The following is a 21702-nucleotide window of genomic DNA, read 5'->3' as shown; positions in this document are numbered from 1 at the left end:
CATTAGCTATATATTAAAGTAGAACGTGTTTCACCTATGAGGGTTGTGGGGCTGGGAATTGTTGCCAGAAGGTGGGGAAATGCCTGGCTCTATCAAGTGGTAACTGCAGCTGCCTCAGGCTAGTCTCTTAGTCTTTTAGCTATTGGCCTCACAGTGCCTGCAGCTTCTCGAGCTTCCGCTTCTCCTCTGAGTTGTAGCCTGACATGATGGCTACGTCTCCAACAGCCTCTGCAGAGCATAGCTACTGAGACTTGGGAGGATAGCTCAGGGGCAACACGCTCGCCTTGGAAGCAAGACAACACAGAGCAACAGTTTCAATCCCCGGGTCTGTGCTTAGAAACCTCTGCGTATTAAGCGCGTCATAAAAAACCTATCATAACCTATCATGTTCAAGTCATGGTACAAAGCTCTGCCTGTTAGTCAAGTGTCTGACACCTCTCTCTTGATAATGATTGAGCTGTGGCCCTATAAACAAGCATTGACAATGCTATTATTTTGGGCTTGTGGTGGGCATGGGAAAGGCACCTGCCAAACAATGCAGTAGTGGTATTAACTGGCCATTGATGGTAGCAGGTGTAAAATGGTGGAAGTACCTGGGCATCTAATAGCAGTGCCTGGCAAAGCCTAATTCTTATACACAAAGAAATACTGTTGCCAATGCTTTTTTTTAAACAGGACTTCTGTGAAGGACACATATAGTGCTTTTAAATCGAGTGGCTCAAGGCAGATCTGGATAAGACTTTTTTATTACACCAGTAGTGGGTTTACAGATCCAATAAAGCCATTAACTCTCAGAAGACTGCTTTGAAAAAAACTGGCAGGCACTTCCGGTGAAATGTTTGATGCTAAGTCTTGATTAAAGGGAGCTCAGAGGGTTCCCATGAGGAGGTATTTTGGGCGGGGAAGGGCAGCAATTGGGTGGGAATGGCAAAAGGGATTAGCATGGTGATGGCCAGTTAATGGGTGAGCACATAACCAAACAACATCTACAGGCTGTGTGTCCCTCCTCATATGCCATTCCTCCCCGTATGTAGTGTTTAATGCAATAGCTTTGGCTTATAGAGTCAACTAACAGCACAAACTAAAAAGGGACATGACCTACAGATAAGGCTGGCGAAGTCAGACCCATCAGTGTCGTCTATATCTGTGTGTGGTATCGTGAACCGGTTGGTATTGAGGGTGGGACTGAGATGGCGATGATGGCTGTGTCAAAACAAGGAAAAAGGTGGAGAGGAAGAAAGTTGTACTAGGAAATACAAGGCAGGCTGTACAAGGTGAGCTTCCTGAATAGAAAACAAACAGATTTTCTAAACCAATGGTAAAACTCAAACAAAAATTGAATTGAAATAAATCAACCAGATGCTAAATACGTGCGTCAGCAACGTCTCACATGACCAACCAGAATGAAAAACTATTTAAAATAGGAACGAATAGAATATTATCAACTTGCCTAGATGTAGAAATTTGGGGTGAATCTTGTGCTGCACCTGGGACGTCCGTGCTAAAGACAGCACGGCGGGGAGCGTGAGAAGCACCTTCACGTACATTGTCGAGAGCCTGAGCAGACGCGGAAAGGCAGGGCTCGGTATTTATACTGCTGCGCATGCCTCGCTGCTGGACACTGCACGGGACGGGCACACAACTTTTGTTGTCAGCGTCCAGATAAATACAGAGAAGCACAATGAACGGCCCTCAGAGCGCCCGGGGCCTGGATGCTTCTGCCTTTGATAAATAAACCCGCGTGTTATGAGTCGGCAGTTTCATCAGCAATTTTTGCTCTGAACGGCGACCACCATCGATTTTCTGTTCGGGGTATTTTGCGCACATCACAGTTTCACTCGGTGTCTAGTGTTTTTGCTGGTTTGTGTGACTTTCGAATTGTGAGGGTAGTATTAAAGGAGTCGTGGAATTAAATGCTATGCCGTCGAATGAACGCTAGATGGCGGTGCAACCTATCGTTACTGTAGAAGTCCAGAAACGATGCCGATATAGTTCAGCATTAGCTCACATACAGTATGACTGCCAGCTAAAGACACATATTCTTCTAAGAAGTAAAAAATGTCAAAGATGTGTTACCCTGGACTCACTCCATCAGTGTGATGCTGTTGATATGGAAATCCAAGGGGCGGGGGGATTAGTAATACCATCTTAGGGAGTTATAGATGGGTAGCTTTCAGGGTTGTTCCACCAATGGATTCTGTGGGAAGACCCTAATATTCGCTCTTGGGGAGGTTAGGCTCTGACATTAGGTACAGCGAAGTTCAGGGGCACGGTACCCTGAATAGAGGAAAGACTATTGCCCTCATTTTGAGGCTGCTAGCAACCTCGGCTTACCGTTATCCGCCGCCCGATATCTCGGTAATACCGGGATATTATGGGTGGCGGCGTAACAGTAAGTTCTCATTCCTGGGGATTCCCATAGGACTTCATGGGAATGGGAACACTGAAGCACCAGCACCGTTAGCAATGGTGCCAGTACTTGCGTGATTTTTCTGCCGTTAGGGGCCTGGACTACTGGCAGGTCAGGCCTGCCGGTCGTTCACAATCCCTACCAGCTGATATGATATGATATGGCATTTATAACACGCCTATACACAGGTGTTTCAAGGTGTGGGACTCAGTTTAAACCGGTCCAGAAAAGGTACCAGTAAACGTTGTTACCAGCAGGGCTCAAGTCGAGGGTACACCCGGGTGGACGGAATCCACCCACCTTTTTTAGAGGGTGGACTCAGTCCCCCCCAGCTAAAATGAGAACATTGAATGTCCTCTTACAATTTATGAATTAAAGTCGACCTCGGGATTGCACTGCAGTCCTCAGGTTTACAAGCCAGACACTTCACCACTGCACTATATAACTCGGTGAAAAATAAACAACTAAAGGTGAACTGTCCCATTTCGGTACTGTAAATCCCAGGGAAAACATTCATATACTTGGAGTTTAACACATGCACACCTTTTAACGTTTTCAAAAATACTATTAGAAGAAAATATACTTTCTTGGTTTTATGTGTGTGATGATTTTATGAAAGGAAAATGCCATTCATCCTGTGCAATTTAGGTGGTTGCGCAAAGCCAATTTAATGAAATATGCATATTTCACCTTGATATGCGAATATCCGTTGACGTCACATCACATTGCGTTTGTTGATGAGTCCCTCCACTTTAATTGGTAGGACTTGACCACTGGTTACCAGCACTTTTTTCCAGACCGGGTCACTCATAATGAGGGCCTATAGACACAGTTGCTGGGTTATGCCAACGGCCTACGCACAAGGACCAGGTGAGCCCATCACATAACAACATACCATCCCTCTCCACCCTAAGAGAAAGCCTTCTGGCCCAAACGATGAAAACATCAACGTTTATTCATACCAATATTTGTTCCTTACAGAAAGGATTCATACGTCACATAATACTGGAATAGGCGATAAAAAAGGTCCTCGCTACTCCTTGTAGCTAACTGGTAACTACAGGAGTAGATTCATGCAGTGGAGCCATCACTCAAAAGTCAACCTTTGCATTTCCACTTCTGATGCTTTACATGGACATACCTGCTTTGGTTGATGGAGTGCCGCAGTCTTGGATCTTGCTGCAAGTGTCGCCTTCGTCCTCTGAATCCCTTGCATGGATTGCAACTTGCCTCGACCACGGTGCTTGATCATTCGGGCTGTTGATTTCTTTTTAAGAACCTGCTGTATGCCTCTGCTTGCAGAAACCATTGCCCCTCTGACGCCCATGACAGTGTCGATTGATCCTGGCTTGTGATGGAGAGTCGGGATTCTATTAATGGCATGGAGCAGCGGCACTGACAGGGTAGGGCCTGATCGGGCAACGCCCACCCAAAATCTGTGAAAGCCCACTCAACAGCGCTGTTGCAGTGGTTGAAGTGAGCGGGAGCGGTGCTCCTCTACTTTTTTAAATTAAGTTTTACTGTTCCTATACTTTTATTTGAAAAATAAACAGTTCCGGAATGGTTTCGTTTTAAAATATAAGTGTAGGAAGAAGTTGCAACTTGCACTTTGAGTGCACTACACTTAATGTTCCCTTAAACAGCAGATGCATGTGTTTGGGGGTTTGTATTGTGTGTGGGAGGGGGCATGGTGATGGGGTTTGTGGGGAGCGGGTGCAGGCCAACAGGTAATATAGCTCCACTACTACTTTTCGCACACTTTGACCACTGCTGTTGGGACATTTACAGATATTAAAGGCATGGGGCCTCATTACGACCCAGGCGGTAAGTTACCGCCTGGGCCGTGACTTTACCACCATGGCGTAAACTACGTTTACGCCATGGTGGTAGGCGGACTTACCGCCCCATTCCGAGGTCGGCGGGGCGGTAAGTCCCCAATCCCCATTTACCCTTCCCCATTCCCATTTTTGCCCCATTGGGCATAATGGGAGTGGGGAAGGCGTTAATTACGCCACCGTAAATTACGGTGGCGTAATTAACAACATGGTCCCTTAGCGCCATGGATATTAACACCTGCTAAAAGCAGGTGTTAAATCCGCCATGGCGCTAAGGGACCTCGTACTCAGACGGTAAGGGTCGGCGCTGTTTACGGCGCCGTAAACCCCTTACCACCTGAGTTGTAATGAGGCCCATGGTCTAGTAAAAAATGTTATTTAAAAAATAGATAGGCAACATAAAAAAAAAAAATACTAGCATTCTCTTTTTTAAAACTTCCTATGTAAAATTTTGAGCTATTGAAGCTAAAAATTCGCAAAAGCAAGCACATGGGCGCATCCATTTTGTGAAATGGATGCCCTCCTGTGCTGGCTTTTGCTTTTGCGGCACTAATGAAGGAAAAGCCAGCCAGCTGTAGTAAATAAAAGCTACCGCTGGGTGGCTTTCCCTTCATTAGTGCTGTACGCGGAGGACGGGGACCGGAGACCAGAGCAGGAAAGCTGCAGCTGAATCTCGGTAAGTGCTATTTATTTTTTTTTAAAAAATAAGCACTAGCTGCGTTTTTTTTTCTACATTTTCCGGGCTGGAGGAGCCCGGAAAACTTAGAAATAAAACCGCAGCTTTAAAAACGTATTTATGTTTGCGGTCGCTTTTGAAGCGACCGCAAACATAAATACAACGTTATTGTGTTGGAAAACGCTGCGGTTTTGCTTTCCAAGTTTCTCAGGCTCCTCCGGCTCAGAGGAGCCTGAGAAACTCGGAAAGAAAAACCGCAGCGTTTTCCAACACAACCGCATTGTGTTTCTGCCTGCTGTGGCTATCACTTTGGGTCTCCGGTGCTCCGGAGACCCAAAGTGATAGCCACAGCAGGCAGAAACACAACTCGGTTGTGTTTACATGCCGCGTAGTGTTTCTACCTACAGGTGATTTCCCATTTGGGGCACTCGGGCTCCCCGTGGGGAGCTCGAGAGCCCCAAATGGGAAATGCTAAATGCTGCGTTGTGTCTGCCTGTTTTCCGCAATGCCGCGTTGTTTCTGCCTGAATCTGCTTTCACATTTGGGGCTCTCGGGCTCCCCGTGGGGTGCCCGAGAGCCACAAATGGGAAAGGAGACTCAGGCAGAAACAACGCGGTTGTTTTCCGCAATGCCGCGTTGTTTCTGCCTGAATCTGCCTTCCCATTTGGGGCTCTCGGGAAAGCAGATTCAGGCAGAAACAACGCGGTTGTGTTGGAAAACGCTGCGGTTTTTCTTTCCGAGTTTCTCAGGCTCCTCTGAGCCGGAGGAGCCTGAGAAACTTGGAAAGAAAAACCGCAGCGTTTCCCAACACAATAACGTTGTATTTATGTTTGCGGTCGCTTCAAAAGCGACCGCAAACATAAATACAACGTTTTTAAAGCTGCGGTTTTATTTCTAAGTTTTCCGGGCTCCTCCAGCCCAGAAAACTTATAAAAAACTGCAGCTAGTGCTTATTTTAAAAAAAAAATAAATAGCACTTACCGAGATTCAGCTGCAGCTTTCCTGCTCTGGTCTCCGGTCCCCGTCCTCCGCGTACAGCACTAATGAAGGGAAAGCCACCCAGCGGTAGCTTTTGTTTACTACAGCTGGCTGGCTTTTCCTTCATTAGTGCCGCAAAAGCAAAAGCCAGCACAGGAGGGCATCCATTTCACAAAATGGATGCGCCCATGTGCTTGCTTTTGCGAATTTCGAGCTTGAATAGCTCAAAATTTTACATAGGAAGTTTTAAAAAAGAGAATGCTAGTATTTTTTTTTTATGTTGCCTATCTATTTTTTAAATACATTTTTTTACTAGACCATGCCTTTAATGTCACTCTGGTGGGCCGAGCTACATTAGCTTCAGGCCCCACTAGTTAGACAATCCTGGATCCGCCTCTCGCACGGAGGTGAGTATTAAGCATCATTACTCTTTTATTCTTTCCTCAAAAGTAAGGAAACAAAAAGAAAACTACAATCACTATCAGCCTTTGCATTTCGCCCTCCCTTTTCCTGGCCTCATACTATAAGAATGCAGTCCTCCTTAGACCGTCCTCTTTTCCAACTGCATTGACCATTCCACTAGCACCACTTTGGGGGAAGGAAAGCCAACAATGCCAAACAAATTCACAGCCACCAAACTCTGCCTGCCACCTCTCGGCCAGGTCAGTAGAAAGGCTGCCCTGAAGCACTGTGATCTGGCAAGAAAACACAAATCAGAGAAAGTAAGGGAGGGAATGGGGAGGGATAAAACTCACCTCTGTGCAATTAATAGAATTCTCTGATTTCATCACAAGCTAGGAGCAATCAACATTTTAAGGCATGGCACAGGTGCTTCCTATTATGCTTGTTCAAAGCTCGGCCAAGACTGCGCTTTAGGCGTACACAAAAGGCTTGCAGTAGAAATTATAAAAAGTCTCTGCATTAGACCGATCCACAGCCTGCAAAAGCCTCAGCCCAATAGGCCTAATTTGCAGTAGCTCTGCTAGCTGAGTCGGCCCCAAAAAGAGACCCATCCACCCCTGCCTGATACATAACCCATTTAACCCATCTGGCCAAAGTAGTAGTAGTTTGTCATTTTTATAGCACCTTTATCCCATTGGTATGGCCTCAAAGCGCTGTTGGTGAACACCCGCAGGGGACCGAAGTTCAGGGTATGGGAAAACTGTCAGAAGAATAGAATGCATGCATGCATTTGGCCAACACGAAGTTGTGTTTTATGGCTAAGACTCCGTTAGCTACCCATGTATATCAGGCATGTAGATGGGTGCTGTCAAGTAGTTAGGAGAGTGCTTGAGTTCAGGAGACTCGTTACTTGTCCAGCTAGATCACATTTTTGTCATAGGTTTTAGCAGCATTTTGATGGCATAGTTGTGCGTTGGGTTTTAGACTGGTATATGGTAGCGGATGCGTGCGGGTGGGAGGCTGTGCCTGCGGCTGGAGTCCATCAAAGTTTTGCACGATACATACCCTTGAGCCCCAGTTATTTTTTACTTTTCTTGATGTGGCTAGGAATTATTTCATCAGGTCTGCTGGGGATTATACTTTAACTTGCTCTGGAGAGTTCCTGGGGTGACAAATAGTGCCACAGCCTAGGTGCCATGTGAGTAAGCATGAAGTGAGGCATGAGTTTGTCAGGTTACAGGAAGAGCCTGGTCGTGAGGGCTGGCCCTCTATGCAGCAGATGCTAAGTGGAAGAGAGTTCCAGAGTGTGGGAGCTTGGACAGAGTAAGGGGACCCCCCCATTCTAGTAGAATTGAAGGGATGGATCACAAGAAGGAGTGAAGCGCCTGATTTAAGGTTTCTGTTGGGTTTGTAGCATGCAAGTTTGTGTTGAAGGAATTCATGGCCTGTCCTGTGGAGGGCACGGTGGGTGATGCACATGGCCGATAGGAAGCCAGCGGAGCACTTGTAGGGCAGGAGTAATGTGTTCTCTGGGAGCGAGGCCAAGGAGAAGCCTAGCTGCAGAATTCTGGATCAGTTGGAGCTTTCTGAGCTGATGAGCAAGGCCACCCATATAAAGGGAACTGGCGTAGTCTAGGCGAAAGAGGATGATAGTCACAATTGCTGTGACTCTGTGAGGGTAGGCGAGATAGGGGAAGGTTCACCTGAGGATGAAGAGGTGTAGATGTGGTGAGAGGGTGTTAGATCTGAATCCATAGTGCATCTTAGGTTCATTACTGAGTTGGATGCTGCGGGCGAGGGCCTAGGGAGGACCGCCAGGGGCTGATTTGGGGGCAGAGTGCCATCTTACCGCAGATCAGGATTTCTGTTTTATGAGGATTAAGGAAGCAGTGGTTAGCCATCATCCAGTGGTCGATTTGAGTGAGGCACGAGGCAAGGTCAGGATGGGGAAAAGCAGGGATCTTGGGGATCTTGAAGAGGATCTGGGTGTCATTGACGTAGTTGTAGCAGGTTAGGTCATATGAGTGAATAAGAGCAGGGAGGGGGCTCAGGTGGAGGTTGAAGAGTAGGTGGGATATGGAGACCCGCTGTGGGACCCTGTTGGAGACATGAGGGGTGAAGAGTAGTACAGGGGGTGGAGGATGATTTGTTATTGGTTGGTGAGGAAAGAGTAGATCCATCTTAATGAAGAGTCCATGATGCCTACGAAGTGGGGTCAGTCTGTGAGGATGCTGTGGTCCATAGTGTCAAAGGCTGCTGAGAGTTCAAGGAGGATAAGTGCAGCACAGTCTTCTAAGTGTGCAGTTCTTTTCAGGTCATCCCAGATAGAGACGAGGGGTGATTCTGTTTCTTTGAGGTGTCTGAATCCCGACTGGGCAGGGCCGAGCAGGGAGTTAGACTCAGTGAAGAGGCAGAGCTGAGAGTATGCCGTGCAGTGAATGAGTTTGGGAATTGAGCGGTTGTTCGAGATCGGCATTAGATGGATGGCAGGAGGGCATCAAGGGAGGGTGTTTTGAGTAGAAGTTTGCCGTGAAAGGTCTTGAAGGCTGCCGGGAAAATGCCTGAGGGCAGTGTATGGTTAATTATGGATATTGCAATGCTGCTTCTGGATGGGAGATGGCAGAGAAGGAGGAGAGGATAGGGCATGCAGCGGAAGAAGCGAGGAGTAAGGAGAAGGTGAATACAGAATGGGGAGCGCTGCTAGCTTAGTGCTGATGGTGTGGTTTCTTCCAGTAGTGATGTTGTAAAAGTGATCAGGCGGGGCATCATAGAGTGCTTGGAAGAGGTGGAGTGGGGGGAGCACATGGGGCCTTGAATTCTGCAATGATCTTGTGGAGTTCCCTGCTGGATGTAGGGGCGCTGGTGGCTCAGATCCCATAGAAAGATCTTTTGACTTTTGCAAAGTAGGTGAAGACACCTGGGGGAAAAAAGTTTCCAGATGGACACAATGTACCCCACATCTCCTGAGCCCTGGCCACAGAAGCAGGTAAACACTGAACCACGCTGATTTGTGGAATACCCGGAAATGCAGGAAGCAAATTACCTATGAGCCACACATAGTCCTGCAATGTAAATGGAACCTGACACCTTCTGAATGCCTCCAGAGCAGACCCAGCGCCCTGACATACCTGGATACAGTTGGAGGAGGCCTGGACACCCAAACTCCTTTGAGCAATCTACAGATCACAAGCAGATCCCTGATTGGGAATCCATCCCTCTAACAAAGAGTGCTCCGAAGGACAAAGCAGATCTTTGCACACATTGATAGTAGGATACGATAGACCCGGGTGGAAAGATGCAAAATATTTTACCACCTGAGGTAATCCAGCATGAACGGGATACAGGTTCTTTGGTATGCACTAGCGTACCTGTTGTTGTCAAGCCACACATAGGCCCTTCTTGTCTTGGGCACCCAAGACCACTGTAATAGATCTGTAGCTGTCTGAAAAATTCCTGCAGGGGACTATCTGCCCCCCCCCCAACTAACCAAGCTACTAACTGTGGGGATCCCTCCCGTTTTAAGGGCGCAGATGCTGGTGGGGATCCAGCAGTAACCATGGAAATCCCAGAAGCAAAAAGAGAGGAGCCACTGCCATCTGCATGAGCAATGGGAACCATGTCTGACTCCTCCACAGTGGTGTTATGGTGACCAGTGTCACCAGTGACGTCCCCTGCAGACGGTCGTGCAGCAAGGTTCAGGCTATCAGTGCAAGTGGAAGGAGCGCATAATGCAGACCTCCCCCTCCAGTGTTGAAAAAGATGGGTCAGTTGCTATTGCAAACGGATCAGGTTTTCAACTGAAAAATGCCCGTAGTTGGGTGTTGTGCCTTCACGCACATAGGTCTGTCTGAAAAGAGCCCCAGATCCTCTCTAACTGCAGAAAGCGGGGTAGGTAGAACCTCCAATCATTCCCATCCTGCCAATGCAAAGATCACCAATCCGCCACCAGACTGAAAGACCCCGTTTGGTACTCCGCCTATACTTTGACGCAAAACTGAATGCAAAACTCCCTAGAACACCTTTTCCATGTCCACCAGGGATCAAGATCTGGTTCCCCTCAGCCTGTTGATATAGCAGAGTGCTGCATTGTCCATGAGAAGCTGCACAACGCAATTGGAGAAACTGCCTGTGAAATATTGTATCGCGAATGAACCACCAAGCATCTCCAAACAGTTTATGTGCCGAAGAGAAGCCTTCAGTGACCATCGCCCTCCAGTGAAGATCATTACACATCTGGTGCTCCAACCCCTTTGACTTGCATCTAACTGCAGACTTGGGGAAGTAGCAAAGATAGCTCAACCTTTCCAGGCATTGCAGTGTCTTGACCGCTAAAGTAACACCACTCTTGCATCGGAAGAAAGTAGGACCCAACCAGAATAACCTACTATTGATTTCAGGGCCTGAACTGTCAACCTCTGCTGTGCCCGGTAGTGCAATCGATTGGGAAATACTGCCTGAATCGAAAATGAAAGGAGTCCGATTACCCTGGCCAAATGCCTGACTGACAAACCGGACAACCCGAGAGTCCTCAGGATAGTCCTCTGGATGACCTCCAGTTTGTTTGGAGGAAGCTTCAGGGATGCCAATCTGGAATTTATCAGTTTATCAGGAATCCCAGGAGGAACATTTCCTGAGCTAGCCCCAGCTCTGATTTCTGGTAATTGATAACAAATCCCATCTCCCTGAACAGGTGCATTGTCAACCTCGACTTGCCCATGAGTAAACTATCATTAAATAGATCAACATATGCACACCTCTGGCCCTGAGGAACTCTGCCACTGGTTTCGGGGGCTTGGTGAAACGCCAGAGGGCTGATGATAACTCAAAAGAAAGAAGTGAGAACTGATAACAGTGGCCATCCCACAGAAATTGTAAGAACTGTCTGACAGTTTGAAGAACGACACTGTAAGGTAGGTGTCCTTGTGATTAGGTCACATAAACCAGGCCCCTGCCCCAACAATTTCTTTGAGCGTGGCCAAAGTTTCCATCTTCAAGTGGTGATAGAAAATGACTTAACTGAACTCCCTCAAATTGATTACTGCCCTGAATCCCATGTCCTTTTTTCAGACCAAAAACATATTGCTGAGAAATCCCAGAAGATGAACGTTGGTCCTTTGTATAGCTTTTTTCTCCAGAACACTTCTGATCTCTTGATCTATCAAATTGCAATGTTCTCTGGAGAAAAAAAATCCCTCCCATGGGCCACCTCTAAAAAGGAGTGTCCACAAAACCGAGGTGGAAACCCTCTACCGTCTGTAGCAACCAAGAAACATGACAAGAGTTTTCTATAAAACACCTCAATCGTCCTCCTACAGGTCCATCTCACTGCTAAAGTCAAATTACCATGGGAAGAGACAGCTCTCCCTCTGCCGCCCCTGTAGTCACGTCCCCTGGTAACTGGGATCTCTGGGGGAAGAACGATTGCTTTGGTTGTTGCTACTGGGTGTCAGAATTTCTACTTGGAATGGAGCCTGTGGCATGGGAATTTTGCCCGGCCGAACGGCTCCTGCTACGGCCGGGTCTGAAAAAGACCCATGGGGAAAATATATTTTTCAAGGATACCTGGGCCTTCTCCAGGGAAGTGAAGGTACTAACATATCTTTTCTGGCCTTTCAAGAAATCGTCTCCAAACAGCAGCAGGCCTGGTGATTCCAACCCTTGGGTGTCTGCCATCCTGACAAGCTTCAGTCTAATCGTAAGGCGAATTCCCTTCCAGCATTTCTGAGTCTAGGATGCATTAGCACTGCAGAAGCAAACCACTTTCTGGGCCCAATTGCTGATCTCCACCGGGTCCAAGGGCCACCCTGAACCTTCGGCCTCTTCAGTCAAATCCAAGATCTTTACTAATGGCCCCACTGTATTCAGCAATCTGTCTTGGCATACTTGCCATGCCCTGTCCACCCCCTTTGACACATCTCTTCCAAATTCTGAGAAAAAAGTAACATACATAGTGTTAGCTCAGTGAGTGGAAGCTATACTGTCATGGATGCTTGGGCGTAGGAAGTCTGCTTTCATTTTAGCCCTGGCCTTGGAGTCTAATTCATGCCGCAGGAACCTGTCTGCATTGTCACCTGCAATCTGGGAGGGAACCCATTCCCAAGAGTTAGGATGAGCCAGTAGCTTGTGACTAAACATAGCATTACCTAGGTTATTCTGAAACCCTGATGGACCCTCTGCGGAGTCCTGCAGATCCAAATCCCCAACCTGAGAGACTGGAGTCCCGAGTAGCTTTGCTAGTAAAGGTAAAGGGGTACCTGCACCCAAGCCTCCAGGTAATGAAACTGGAGACTGTTTCCTAGATCTCTTAGCCTGTAAGTGGTCCTCCTCCAGGCCAGAGGGTCCTGTAATTGCCTGAAGAAAATCAATTATGGATATGCCAGTACCGTGCCTGCTCTGGAGTCACCGGCATATGAAAACCACCACATTGGGTCTGCTCAGTGGGGTAGTACAAAATGTGGGGTGCCGCCTGCGAGCCTTGTGAGGGGGCCCCTCCATGTCATCAGCAACAAATCACAGGTCGCACCACACTCTGGGTTGCCCTAGACTACCACCCCAACTGCCAAAATCAGCTCCTCTGCCCCGAATTACCTCCACGTCCCTCTTCCTGGTCCCATATATATATTTTTCTCCCCCCCTAAAAATGATATGAGTTTTTTTTTAAAAATGTGCAGTAAAAACCCTCCACGAAAAATCATCCCGCGATTAAAGGACGTTGTACCCATCATACCATTGTAAGAAAGGGTTAGACTGGCTGCCCCAAATGCCAGTCTGGCCAAGTAATAAGGCATACCATGCTTGGGTCTGGAGCAGGACATGGATACAGTGGTCGAAGTGGGCGGGAGCGGTTGGGAGTATTGCTCCTCTGCTTTTTTTCATTAAGTTTTACTGTTCCTATACTTTTATTTTAAAAAGAAACCCTTCCGGAATGGCTTTGTTTTAAAATAAGAGTGTAAGAAGAAGCCACAACTTGCACTTAAGTGCACTGCACTGAACGTTCCCTTAAACAGCAGGCACATTTGTTTGGGTTTTTGGATTGTGTGTGCGTGTGGCGCAGCACTGGGGTTTGTAGGGAGGTGGGGCAGGCCAGCAGGGAACATAGTTCCACTACTTCTTTTCGTACACTTCGACCACTGCACGGACACCAGTGTGGCTGCATGCTCCTGTTCTGCACCCTCCATGCACAATAGGGGGCATAGCAGGAGCACGCTCTGTGTCCCGCTCCAGGCCTCTGGATAATCACGGAAGAAAGGTACCAGGAGAGTGTAGCCTCCGGGCAGAATCAATCTGAGTTATTGGAGCAAGTAAAAGGGGAGTTAAGGCAGGTAGAGGGGAAAGCGCGAGAGAGCCAAAACTCTGAGTTAGAATTAGGAAATACCATTCAGCAGCTAAAGGATGAGTTGACAGTACAGCAACAAACCAATTCAGAGCGAGAATCCCAATTATCTGCACTAAGAGAGGAGTGCCAAGAAAGGGTTGATTCCCTGAAAGAGAGTCAACTCAAATTGAACCAACACGTGACAAACAATAGAGCCTGATTAGAGAACATGTATGTATATCAAAAGCAGATTAAGGAATTGGAAGAGGAGATTAATAAGTGGGTTATAAAGGAGGTCAATTCCCAAGCAGAGTTTGACCAGGAACGCCAGAAGTTGGACGCTATGGAACAGCAGAGAGATCACCTCAGTGAACAGAATAGTAGGCTATGTCAGGAAAAAGATGCCCTGTGCCAGGAAGTGTGCCAGTTGAAGGCAGACCTGGAGAAAAGAGAGTCATGTCTTCAGGAACTGACTGAGATAAAAGTACAGTATGAAAAAATAATGGGACATATGAGGTGAATAGAATTTGACCTAGTGCAGACAACACAGACCAAAACTGCACAGAGTGAGGAGATTAGCCTCCTTCAAAAGAAGAGGTCTGAGTATTCCCAGATCCTACAAGAGTTACAGAAAGAAAGTGAGGCAATGTGTGAGGAGAACAAGTGGCTCCATAGCCAAGTTTTAGCACAATGCAAGGTCATAGAAGTTAGTCAAGCCCTGATAGGAGAGCACAAGGCTCATGCCTCTGCATACTATCAAGAAATAGGGGCTGAGAAAGAGATATTTGAGAGGTTAAAAAAAGAACGGGCTAGATTTAATCAGGCCTTGAGGAACCCCAAACAGTTAAAGAGTGGCAGGGCAATCCCTGATCATGGCGTGATGCCCTCTGTACCAAGGGCCTCAAGCCAATTCTCCACCTGGCATGCGCAAGGTGCTGATAACTTTGTGCCGATGAGTTCACAAGAACAAGATAATAGGAGGCAGTTGGACTTAAGTAGGCCTAGCATGATTGAACCGGAAGGCCAGCCCACATCAGAGATTGATGGACGTGCATCAGTGCTTTGGTTCAAAAGTAGTTTGTCAAATGTATCTGACCAGGAGGACTCGTATGAAGAGAAGATCAGGGAGTTAGACTGGCAGAAACATCAGCTACAAAGGGACCACCTGGTCCACTTTGCATATAAAAAGGAGTCTGAGTTTAGGCCCCAAAAGAGCATCCTGAAAACCTCCACCCAATCAGGAAGGTGGAGGAGTTCTCCACCAAGCCCGGAAGAAGGGAGGAGTCAGATGAGTACTCCCCTGTGCGAAAGAGGGAGTCCATGGGAAGTGACCTAGAGAACCCACAATAAAACAGGGGAAAAGAGACTAGACCCCGTAAATCTGGAAGAGACTCCCAATCTCAAAGAATCAGGGAGCGCCTAGAGGATAGGGACGGGCCTCAAATAGCAGCAGCACTGAGTCTGAGGGCGAATGCACTCAGGTGCAGCAGAAAAAGAAGGCTGCCAAACAAAAGAGTACTCAGGTAAAAGACCCCATTCGGCAAATAAAAGCCATTAGAAGTTTCATGGCCCTTTACCATAAAAATACAAAATACTCTGTCTGGGAGCATCTGGAGTATAACCAGATAATGATGTAATTTGGCATAAAAAATGACCATAATTCTATGGAATTTGCCAAGTGGACGTTCGCCCCAGAATACTCCAGTTTCTTTGCTGGGCTGGAGGATCAGAATCATTCAAGGTGGTCTACCTACAAGGCGGCCATCTTGAAGCACTTCTCCGTGCACTGGAACCCCCCCAAGGCAGCCACAACCTGCAGTGCAGAGAAGATCAGGCACCGAGAGAATTTGTCCAAGAATTGAAGCTGGCATTTGCCCAAACCACTAGACGGGTGCGCACAAACAGTAGGGAGTTCATTAACACCTATTTCCATGCCCTCCCTAAGTACATAATGACACAACTGGTTAGGGACTTCCACAAAGAAGGGACCCTAGAGTGGGTAATAGAGCAAGCTATGCAGATCTATGAGGTCCAAAAGCCTGTGGAAAATAAGAATTCCCCCAAAAAACCCAAACCAACCAACACCCCTGCTGCTGCAAAGGTGGCAGAGGTGAAGAATGCCCCCATTTTGGACCTAGACCTAGATACATTTGACATCCATACCCACAGACCATGGGATGACTCCTGTATTTTGTTACTCACCACTCCGAAATAGGCTGAAGATGCAGAGAAGTGACCTTGGAGATGATGGTGGTACAAGAATCGATATTCAGCCTTCCATCCCAGCTCCCCTGAGTACAAGACTCAGGCTTCCTCAAAGAGGGGCTCTTTTCCACAATGTACCTCTCTGCTGTTTCAGTTGGGACAGACAGAGGTGTCAATTGAATAAAAGAGCAGGGAGAACACACACCCTCAATACCAATGTGTAAAGGAATACAAAGATATTAGACAGTGTTGAGGTAAATGCAAGTGATTAGAACAGTTGAATTAAATGGGCAACTACCTGGATATGTATTGGAGTGGAGCGGAATAATACAAAATGAGTGGAAATGGTCTAATTCAATATTGGTCCCAACTATATATAGAATTGATAACAACTAACCTGGATAAGGATATATTGAGGAAAGGAATCCAGGAAACAGAAGACAACGACAGGAGAAAATAACAAACAGGGATGTTAGTATAGGGAAGTAGCCCCGGACGGCACGAGGGTCGCACTAGTGCGGGGTTGGTGCAGTTTTCAGGAAAGCGTTTATATGCACTTAAGGACAATCTCACAGGAAAGTCACTCAATGTCCCAGAATCCAACAGAAGACAAATATCCAAACAAGTCGTGGAGATAAATAGTAGCAGAGATGGGGATAGCCAATTAAGTATGTACCTGAGCACACATGTATCCAGAGTAGCTGTAGAAAAGTTCCAGATAGTCGAAAGCAATTTGGTTCCGAGTGCACAAGCAGCAACCTGGAATGAAGTACTGCAAGAGACAGAAGGGAGCCGGATCCAGCAACGTTCCGAGTCAAACAGCCAGACGAGCACGACAGGAATAAAGGAGGAGACGAGGCAATCCAGTAGTCAGGCAAAGGTCAAAACCAGGAGTTCAGATGAGGAATCGGGTAGGAAGACACGAAGAAGTAACGGACGAAACCGCGTGTAGCTTGTAACGCTAATTAGCAGCAACAAGCCCCTTGGCAGACGGTGGTTTTATAGTCGTAAGAGGGGCGTGTCTTGCCGTACGTCTTCCACGTACAAGACGTGTCAGCTGACTCGGAGTCCGTCAAAGTTTGTACAGACGCCATGGTAGCCTGTATCTGGTCCATAGAGGAGCTTGTAAAGAAGACATACTCTGCAAGGAGGCCCGCGGGGAAGCCTGAAGTGTAACAGCATCCGCCCCCAAAGACTCCGGCAACCCCTTGGCGGAATGGAAACTCCTCAGAAGATCCGGACAATGCAAATTAGAGAGAGGCTCCCAAGTACGGTCCTCAGGCCCATACCCCTTCCAATCCACGAGGTAGAACAACGTACCCCTAGACACCCTGCAGTCCAGGATACGCGAGACCTCATATTCCTCCTCACCATCCACCAATATTGGCGAAGGACGAGTAGGCAGACGGGTCCCCTGGATGAAAGGCTTGATCAGGGAGACGTGAAAGACTGGATGTATGCGCCATGATCGTGGCAGAGAAAGCTTAACCGCCACAGGATTGATAACATCAGTAATGGCATAGGGTCCCACATATTTGGGCAGAAGCGAGCGTTTGCCCGCAATTCGCAAATTACGGGATGACAACCACACCTTCATGCCACTGCGATAGACTGGAGCAGGTGATCGATGCACATCAGCATACTTCTTGGCACGATCTTGAGCTCGGAGTAAATGACAGCGTACATCCCGATGAATCTTATCGAGATGTCTCATACAATCTCTTGCTGCAGGATTAATGGCCGGTAATACCGGATCAAGTGGGAGTGCCCTAGGATGACCACCATACAGGGCAAAAAAGGGAGAAACTCCAGTTGATGTATGCATAGAGTTGTTATATGCAAATTCTGCATAAGGCAGAGAAGTAAACCAAGACTGTTGGAACTGAAGGCATAAACAGCGTAGTTACTGTTCGATAGTAGCGTTAGTTCTCTCAGTCTGCCCATCCGTTTGGGGATGGAAAGCCGAGGAGTACCTGTCCTCAATACCCAGAGAAGGTGTAAGAGCCTTCCAGAATCGTGACGTAAATTGTGTGCCACGATCGGAAACAATAACCGAGGGTAATCCAAAGAAACGAAACACATTTGTCAAGAACAGTCTCGCCAATTCCGGAGCCGCAGGCAAACCAGAGCAAGGTATGAACAATGCATATTTTGTGAAACAATCAACGATTACCCAAATAGTGTCATGGCCCTGAACGTCAGGAAGTTCCACAATGAAATCCATTGACAGCATCTGCCAAGGTTTGTACGGAACAGGAAGAGGTTGCAACAAACCGACTGGTTTGGCTCTAGAAGTTTTACACTGAGTGCATATGGAACAAGTCAAAATGTAGTCCTTTACATCACGAACCATGGAAGGCCACCAAGCCCAACGCCGTAAGGCTTCAAGAGTTTTTTTGACTTCCTGTATGTGCAGCAATCAAAGAATCGTGAGACCACTGAAGCGCTAAAACTCTAGCTTGACCTGAGGGTATATAGACGCGCCCTTGAATGAATGGCATGCCCTGAATTAATTCCAGGTTGAAGTCAGTGATCTCTTTTGGATGGGTTGAGACCCAATCAAGGATGATTGAACGCAAAGAGGGCTGAACCGAACAACCACAAACAACTTTGTTCGGTAGAAGAGGAAGTGCTTCGATCTGTTGAGACTGGCCATCCGCATGTAAGCGAGAGAGAGTATCAGCCGAAACTTGAGCTTTAGCAGGACGGTAAGTGATAACAAATTGATATTGTGAAAAGAATAAATGCCACCGTGCCTGTCTTGCTGTAAGACATTTCATAGATTTGAAGGCTAAGAGACTGCGGTGATCCGAGTATACTGTTACAAGGTGTTTAGCCCCCAGAAGGTGATGTCTCCATTCCAAGAATGCGTCTCTGATGGCTAAAAGTTTGCGTTCTGTGATGGAATAATTTCTTTCGTAAGCTGTCAATTTACGGGAGAAGTAGGCAACAGGATGAATCTCTTCCGAATGAGGACAGGTTTGAGACAACACCGCCCCAAGAGCGTAACCTGAAGCGTCAGCTTCAACAAAAAAAGGAAGCTCGGGATCAGGATGTTTGAGGACAGGGTCGGAGGTGAAGGCTGATTTTAATTGATCAAAAGCTTTCTGAGCTTCTGAAGACCATACAAATGGCACCTTGGCACTTGTCAGAGAGGTAAGAGGTGCAGAGATTTCAGAAAATCCATTGATGAAGCGCCTATAAAAGTTTGCAAATCCCAGGAATGATTGTAAAGATTTGACTGAATTGGGCACAGGCCATTCCAGGATTGCACTAATTTTGGACTGACTCATGCGCACTCCATTGTTAGTAAGATCATATCCCAAAAATTCCACCTCTGAGGCATGAAATATGCACTTTTCGGCTTTTACAAACAATCTATGTTCTCTCAGGCATTGGAGTACTGTTTTGACATGTTTTTCATGGTCTTCCTGGTTTTGTGAATACATCAAAATGTCATCCAGGTAGACAACAACAAATTGATCAAGAATGTCATTAAAACAAATTGTTCATGAATGCCTGAAAGGTGGCCGGGGCATTACATAACTCAAAGGGCATGACAAGATACTCAAATAGACCGTAACGTGTTTTGAATGCGGTCTTCCATTCGTCCCCCTCTCTCATACGGATGAGATTGTAAGCTCCTCTGAGATCGAACTTAGTAAATATTTTGGAAGATCCCAATTGATCAAGGAGGACAGAAATCAGAGGAAGAGGGTACTGGTTTTTTATGGTTGCTGCATTCAAAGCACGATGATCAATACAGGGACGTAAATCCCCTTCCTTTTTAGGAACAAAGAAAAGTGGTGATGAAAGTGGTGATTTGGAAGGACGAATGCATCCCATGGCCAAGGCCTTGTCTATGTAATCTTTAAGGACTTCATCTTCTTTGAGGGTGAGGGAGTACACTCTGCCGGATGGTATCTTTACTCCCGGTATTAGGTCTATTGGGCAATCATAAGCTCTATATTTGTGAAGCAATATCTGTTGCATCTCGTGTATATGGAGTCTGTCACGGAAATCATAAAGAACCTAGAGTCCCGTGGGATAATTTGTCCGGTCCACAGTACCTTTAACAATTTAACAGGGTAAATTAAACAAGGCGCTTGTGAGATGCTTCTCTTCAGTTGTTTCACTGCCTCGGCTTGTTCTGGACCCCACTCCCACTTGACCCTGGCCTTCACTTAATGGACCAAGGGTCTTGTGACCTCTGCGTAGTCTTCGATGAACTTTCTACTGTAATTAGTCAGTCCAAGAAGGATCCGATTGTTGGGAAATGTTATCAACACATTGAGGACTGCATGAATTTTCCTTTGACCGAAACTGATTACATAAGGAAAGAGGATCTCCAGGTGTTGATTATGTTTCCCAAAATGTTCCGAATCCAAGACGGTTTGTTGGTACGGAGATCCATCTCTGGGTGTGACCAGTGGGTGGTACCTACCTCATTCTGAAGCCTGATGTTGAGACAAGCCCATGACACGGCCACAGCCGGTCATCGGGGGTTTCATACTACTTTGGAAATCTTGCGAGAGGTTGCATACTGGCCACATATGGGGCAGGACCTTGACCGATACTTGAAGGGGTGTCTTGTGTGTGCACAATTTCAGCCAAGTTCTTTAACACACCAAGCTCCCCTATAGAAAAGGGGGATGACACTGCCTTTGTCAGAATTACAAGTAGATTTGATCGGGCCCGTGATTCGCTCCTCTAGAGGAAACAAGTACATGTTAACGGTAACATGTTTGTTTACCAAATGGGTGGAATGTCTCCCGGACCCAAATTGCAAGGCAGAAACCGCAGCTGCCCTGATGATCAACGACATCTTCTCGTGTTTCGGCCTTCCCCAAAGGATTGAGTCAGACCAAGGAAGTCACTTCACCAGCGAGGAGATGACAACGGTGTGGGAGACACTTAGGGTAAAGAGAAAACTCCATATTGCCTACCGCCAGCCTCTAGTGGGGGAGTTGAGAGGTACAATAAAACGATTGTGGGCATCCTAAAGAAGTTTGTGGTGGACTCTGGACCTAGTTGGGACACCCAACTACCGCTTGTCCTGATGGCCATCAGGCCTACATCATCTTCTGCGACAAAAATGTCTCCATTCGAGCTAATGACTGGACGAAAAATGGTGTTACCACAGCATCTGCTCTACAGAACGCAAGAACAGACTCTGATTAATGCGTCCACAACACATGAATATATTGAGAATCAGAGAACACCTTCAGCATGCTTTTGTGTACGCTCAGCGGAATCTGGGAAAATCGGCAGAGGGGATGAAAACCCACTTCAATTTAAAGGCCACTAAAAAGAATATCAAGTAGGAGACAGGGTCTACTAGTACAATGTTCTGAGGAACCAGACCAAGGAGCGGTAATTCCTTCCCTCCTGGCGCAGCCTGTTTGAAATTGTAGACACAATCTCACCTCTCGCCTATAAGATCTGCATTCCTAAAGGAGAACAAACGGAAGAGAAGTGGGTGCACATCAGTCAGTTGAAGTGCTACCATCCCAGGCAGAATTTGCAACTGATTGAAGAACCCAGTGACGGTAGAATCCAGGAATCCTCTGAGGAGTGAAGGTAAGAAATTTAAACATGGATGAAGAAAATCATACATTAACAGGGAGCATAACAACTTTTGTTTTTGGAACATGTAATTGCCATAAATATGTCACATTCAAACTGCGTATTTGTATTGTCTATATAAGGAATATGTATGCTTGCTATGTGTACATGGTATGTATCTCTTGTGCTGTTTTGTTATCTATTCTCACGTCCCTACCTGGGAAATGGTATTGTGTAAAATACTTAATCTCTCTGTTCGTCTATTAACTCCTTGCCTCTACAGGCCAGAGGAGAGCTGCCGGACGGGGAGAGGCTA

The sequence above is a fragment of the Ambystoma mexicanum genome, chromosome 8 (assembly GCF_040938575.1).
Source record: "Ambystoma mexicanum isolate Mex_15411 chromosome 8, UKY_AmexF1_1, whole genome shotgun sequence".
NCBI classification, from domain to species: domain Eukaryota; kingdom Metazoa; phylum Chordata; class Amphibia; order Caudata; family Ambystomatidae; genus Ambystoma; species Ambystoma mexicanum.
Note: the sequence above shows the minus strand (reverse complement) of the source record.